Source organism: Solanum stenotomum, chromosome 2, assembly GCF_019186545.1.
Source record: "Solanum stenotomum isolate F172 chromosome 2, ASM1918654v1, whole genome shotgun sequence".
NCBI lineage: Eukaryota > Viridiplantae > Streptophyta > Magnoliopsida > Solanales > Solanaceae > Solanum > Solanum stenotomum.
In genome coordinates, this window is record NC_064283.1 from 34,773,695 (window position 1) to 34,779,703 (window position 6,009).

Consider the following 6,009-nt stretch of genomic DNA (forward strand, 5'->3'; position numbering starts at 1 on the left):
TTGTACTCTCATGTTTATATAGTGCATTGTTCATCTCATTTGTGGATGTAGGTCGGTTGACCTAGCCACATTAAATCTTTGTGTCTTTTGGTATATTTCTTATTTGTCTTCTTAATCGGGTCTTTCGAGGTTTGCTTTGTTATCTTCCACATGACACACCTAATTATTTTCGATCCTAACAACTTTGAGATAATATAATCAAAAGTGTAATTATGACAACCATAACCTCCAAGAAAGAAAAGAGAATGTGAAAGGAATTCGACGATGTCATACTTTGTTTAAAAATAAATATCATTACTTTTGATGACTCTTATAAATCCTAGTCTAATTGTCCATAAAGATCGTGACTTATAGCATATCATATTGATTCATACTATTCTCGATAAGGTTCTAATAACATTGGTCAGGCAAGTCAAGGCTTCCTATTCTAATGCTCCTAATGTGATTATAAACACTATTTGGCAAATACTCTACGAGCCAAATGATACATCCTAGTCCAATTGTCCCACCAAAAACTAGAGTTTCAGAATTAATTTTCCATAGAATGTCAGGCACAACTTTACTTTCCACAAAAGTTAGAAAAGTTAATGTTCAAGGAGCTTTGAGGGAGGTATTATACTCAAAATTACGTAAATAAGATTATGTAACATGTTGAGCCTTGAGCGTGAACTGATTTCAAATCATAGGATAACTTAATAGGGAGACTTATTTTCTATCCCATGAATATTGGAAGTGTTAGTTTAATTGTAAAACAATAATGATTAATTATTTTGATTCATATTGTTTAATTATTTGCTTATTGTTCATTTCTTACAAGGTTAGGATTTATTGTTGTGTAATTACTGATCATTAATGTTTTGTTAGTTACAGATTAAGACTTTGTATTGCAAGTCAAGGAAAGAAACTAGAAGTGCTAAAGATGCCAAATTGGTAAACAATAAAGTACCAAAAACTTTGCAAATAATCCAAACCCTAATTTGAATGAGTGGTTTATTAGTTGTTGTGTCGCATTGATAAAATTTTGTTGATATATATTTTAAAAATATTGAAGTTTTAGTAATAATAAGTTAAAAACATACATAAATAGCGAGAGATATGTTACTAATAATTTAGCTAATGTACAAGAATATATTTTGACTTCCGTAATTTTGCAGGTTCTCAACAATCAAACACATTTTATGGGAATGACATCCAATGCTAATGTGGAGAGACTTAAACAAAAAAAAATACAAGTTATTACAAAGGACATTAGATCTATCAAGAACAATTTAAATAGAATAAGCAAAAATAAAGAAAAGATTTATGCACAAATTCTGAAACACCATAAAGCAAATATTTTATGATGAAATAATTACGCGAAAGTATAGATTGAAGTACATCATCAAAATAAGCCCATATTGTTATTTTTTTGATTTGACTAAGTATCTCTAATTTTCAAATTTATTTTTCATCTCCATATTCTCTTCCCTTTAATTTATAGATTTATGTTGTAACACCCTAGAAATTTTTTGAACTAAGACTCGAACCCTTATTTGTAGTGAGTGAGATTTTTGCAAGTAATTAAAAATTTCTTAAGTCTTAAGGTCACTAGAGGTAGCACCTTGACTTCCAAGAAGAACCTAAGAGAGAAACATTCAAGTCATTCCTAGTTTTTCTTAAGTTTTGGGTCAAATTCAAACGACCATAACTCCTAGTACTAGATGAGTTAGGTGTGCTACAAGATAGAAAATTAGAGCCCTTCGAGTCCTCTTTCCAACACCACTGAGTTTGCTCAATTCCGAGTTCTGAGTAAGAAGTTATGACTGATTTACTAAGGTCGCGCAAACCTGGCAGTAGCTCCGCGACGCGGAGCCAATACGGACCTCACTGCCTGGTGAAAAATCATTCCGACTCCCAGCTAGTTTTAATTATTTCTTTAGGGGTATTTTAGTCCTAAAAACCCTTAGAAGGTCATTTAAATTGCCCTAAGCGAGTAGAAAATCATTTTTCTTACATCAAAAACCCTCTCATTCACTCCAAAGATTCTACGCTCAAGAAAATCAAGAAAAGCCAAGGCTAGGGTTCTTCTTTCCAGATTTTTCCTTCAAGTTCTTCAAGAAGATGTTCTTTCAGGTATGTAAGCTTCCATAGTGTTGGGTTTGGTCACCCACACGCCAATCATGTTAATTTCAGCGTTAAATTCAGCCTAGAAAATTGAAGCCTTGATGTTCTAGTTATGTATTCATGAAATTGCTTTCGTTCTTGAATTGGGCTGAGATTGAGGAGTTCTTGAGTTTATTATTCGATTTATAGAGTTGTTAGACTTAGATTCTTGTGTTCTTGTGCTGGGTATCTAAATCTAAAGAGAGATTGAGAAAGAGAATCGAAGTTAGGCGAATTAGGGTTAGAAAACGAAGAAAAAAATTTGTCGGTCAAGAGTTGAACCTGCCCCCGCGTTGCGCCCCCACTCCCCAGTTTTGAAAATTTATGCTTCACGTCGCGGAGCTGACACGAGGTGTTCTGCCTCAAAAGACGTTTCCGAAACCAAATTTTAAAAGCCTATCCGCGTCGCGGACCCACCCTCAAATATTTATTTTTCAGTCTTTTCTCATGTTTAGCTATTTAAAATCATTCCTAAACATCATGATACCTTTCCTATCACAAATCACAACCTTGAATTCATAAATCACATTCAAGGTAGAGTTGAGAGTCCAGTCTTGAGAGTTCTTTCAAACATTTTTCAGAAAATCCCTTTTTATCTTTTGAGGAGTTTTCTACAAATTCTAATAACTTGTTTCAAGACTCGAGTAAGTGAGTATGAGAGTGAGAATAATGTATTCATGAGTCTACCTTGTCATCAGGAGATCTTTCTTATCATGAACAATAACTCTTGAATTCATAATTCACATTCAAGAGAGAGTTAAGAGTAGAGTTCAAAAAAGCCTTTGAGTTCAATTGTGAATCCTTTGAGATCAACTATCTATTTGAACTAAGTTTTGAGGAAGTAAGTCAGAGAATAAGAAGAGTCGTATATCTAAGTTCCATATGATTATGTAGATCATCGAGTCGAGTTGTTTCATTCCCATAATTCCGCATTAACTTCATAAGTTGTGCATCCTTCAGAGAAGTGGTATCTTCAAGTTCTAATCCTTTAAGTATTGAGTTCCTTATTCCCTTTGAGATTATATTTCTAATCATTGGACCATTACATGTTACCCATGAAGTCCTTGAGTTGAATTGTTCATGCCCATAGTTTCGCACGAAACCTAAGTCGAACAACAGTCTTGAGATGAGAAGAATCTTTGAGTTGAGTAGTTCATGCTCATAATTCCGCATGAACCCTCTGAGTTGAGCATTCTTGAGATGAGTAGTATCATTGAAGTTCTTGAGTTCCAAGTATTTGAGTTTTATATATGGTTATTGAAAACCTTGCATTGAGTCGTTCAAGTCCATAATTCGGCATGAACCATATTTTAAGAAGTCTTTTACAAATGTTTAAACTTTGTTTTAAGACTTAAGCTTTGAAGTTGAGTAAAGAGTAAAACTTGAAGTTCATTTCTTCAAAAGTATATGGGAACTAAGTATTCCCAAAGAGTTTATAAATGTTTTCACATTTGAGCAAGAAAAGGGAACATCGATTCCAAGAGAGCTTTTAAGCTAAGTTTTGAGTAATTATCTCAAACCAAAGAAAGAAGTTGTTTTAAAACATATGAGCTAAATATATTTTTGGGAGTAGTATTGAGCACCGATATGGGGATGAGAGTTCATATTAACTCAAGTCTCCATAAACTATGTAGCCATCATGGGTATTACTGGGTCATACTTTTTAGATGATCACATAAGTTAAGCTAGTGGATCCACTAAGTTAAACGTTCTATATTACAGCAAAGTATAGGATAGTTCTGGCAGCGTGGGCAAGACGTTGTATCACCACTTAGGCTCATAGTGGTGGTTGTTGGTTAGAGAAACTCCCACAGCAGTAATTGCATGGTTCCTCAAGGGGTTCTGTTTAGTATGAATGGGGTATGGGACTTCATTCATGCATTGCACAAGTAGACTTTGAGAGGGAGAATGATATGTATTTTATGAATTTATGATTAAGAGTTGACATCATGTTTTAAACAATTTTCCTTTTCTTTATATTGCACTTGTTTTAAACTGCTTTATAATGAAATGAGTTTAGTTAAGTATTCATGAGTTGAGTATTTCAAGTTGAGTATCATATCTTTGAAGTTGAGTATCTAATCTTTGAGTCGAGTATCAAATCTTTGAAGTCGAGTATCAAATCTCTGAGTTGAGTATCTTATCCTTGGGTACTTCTGAGTTGAGTAAGTTTGAGTAGTTTAGAGTATCGTTGAGTATTCCTTGAGTTGAGTAAGTTTGACAAGAGGTAAGTATGTTTCCTTTTTTATCAAGTACAAGATTATGTTATGCTTTAGAATTCCTCTTACATGCTCGTACATTCCACGTACTGAGCCATTTGGCCTGCATATTCTCATGATGCAGACACAGGTATTCAGGATCATCAACATGAGCTTCATTGATACATCCGAAAGTTCGAGTTAGCTATGGTAAGCCTCCTTAGTTCCGGAGGATTTCATTTACTTTTCAATTTAGTCAGGATGTCGTGGGTCTTGTCCCATCTTTCATCTTTATCAGTTAGAGGCTTCATATATAGTCAGTACAATTGAGAAGTCTTTATTATTCATTTATTTTATTAAATGTTTTAAAGACTTAAGTTGCCTATTTTATGGCGAGTTGAATATATTATTTTATTCAGAGTTTTTCCTTTGAGTTAAAGCTTTATATTTCAGTTTCATGAATTTATTCAGTTTTTAAGCTTTGTATGCTTAAGTTAGTCTTTTGCTTGTAGTCAGCCAGAATGAGGTTTCGCTTGGGGACCAACAATGGTTCTTGAGTGTCGGCCACGTCCAGGGTGTAAGCTTGGGTCGTGACATATGTTTTCCTCAAAAAAGTTTGGCTAGATCTAAACAACATAGCTGAATTATCCATTAATTTGATGACAATAATGTGAACAGAAAGCAGAAACTTTATAGGTAGTCATTGTTGAAGCTCGAAACTTTAAAGTTAGAAAATCAGATTTGCACAAAGGAACTCTATAGGGCGATTTGGCGTAATTTTCCAGGTGTTATGGAAGTATCTAGCATTTGCATTCATGGAAGAAAATGAAGTTAGTATTTATAGTATATATGAGTGTCTCAATACCTCTTTAAATTTTGTATCATATTTGTATGCAGGGTGTATAATATTGTGTATCGTGGTTTTAAACATTATTACGAAAGAAAAAAATTAATTTTTTGTATGGTGTTATATACTGGAAGCATAATATTATATACCATATTTTAAACTTTTTAAACTAGTGTTATAAGAGTAGTAGGTGATGCAACTAAAAAAATAAAAGCTTAGTCACCTAGTGAAGGTGTGAAAAAAAAGAAGGATTTTGACTTTTCTGAAGAGTTGCCACTTTTTTGAAAGGTTGTGACTTTTTTCAAAGGGTGTAACTTTTATGAGAGGTTGTGGTTTTTCCGAATGGGTGTGAATTTAGGAAAAGGTTGTGACTTTTTGAGGGGTTTTGACTTTTCTGAAAAGTTATGTGTAGCACCTCGGATTTTGAAAAGAAGGAAAACTTCATTTTTTTCCAAAAAAAAAGTCTAGTGCTTGCCTAGGTGGAGCCACCGACTATCCGTTCGTGGAACCATGGACGGTAGGTTCCACCGTCATTGGGAAGTCCAAGTTGAGTTGAATTGTCTAGTCCAAGTACTTTTTGACGGTTCACCAGGATGGTCTGTTGTCCAATGTGCGGGTCATAGGTAGGTCTCGTAGGTGAGTCACATACTTCGTGGAACTTTGACGACCAAAATGGGATTTACGGTGGCCATGTACGGACAGTAGGTTAACTGACGGACCGTACATGGGTCCCGTCATTCGAAGGGCCAGAGAAAAAGTTTCTAAACCCATCGACGGTCGACCAAGATGGTCTATTGATGGACCACGGACCTAGCTCCCCAC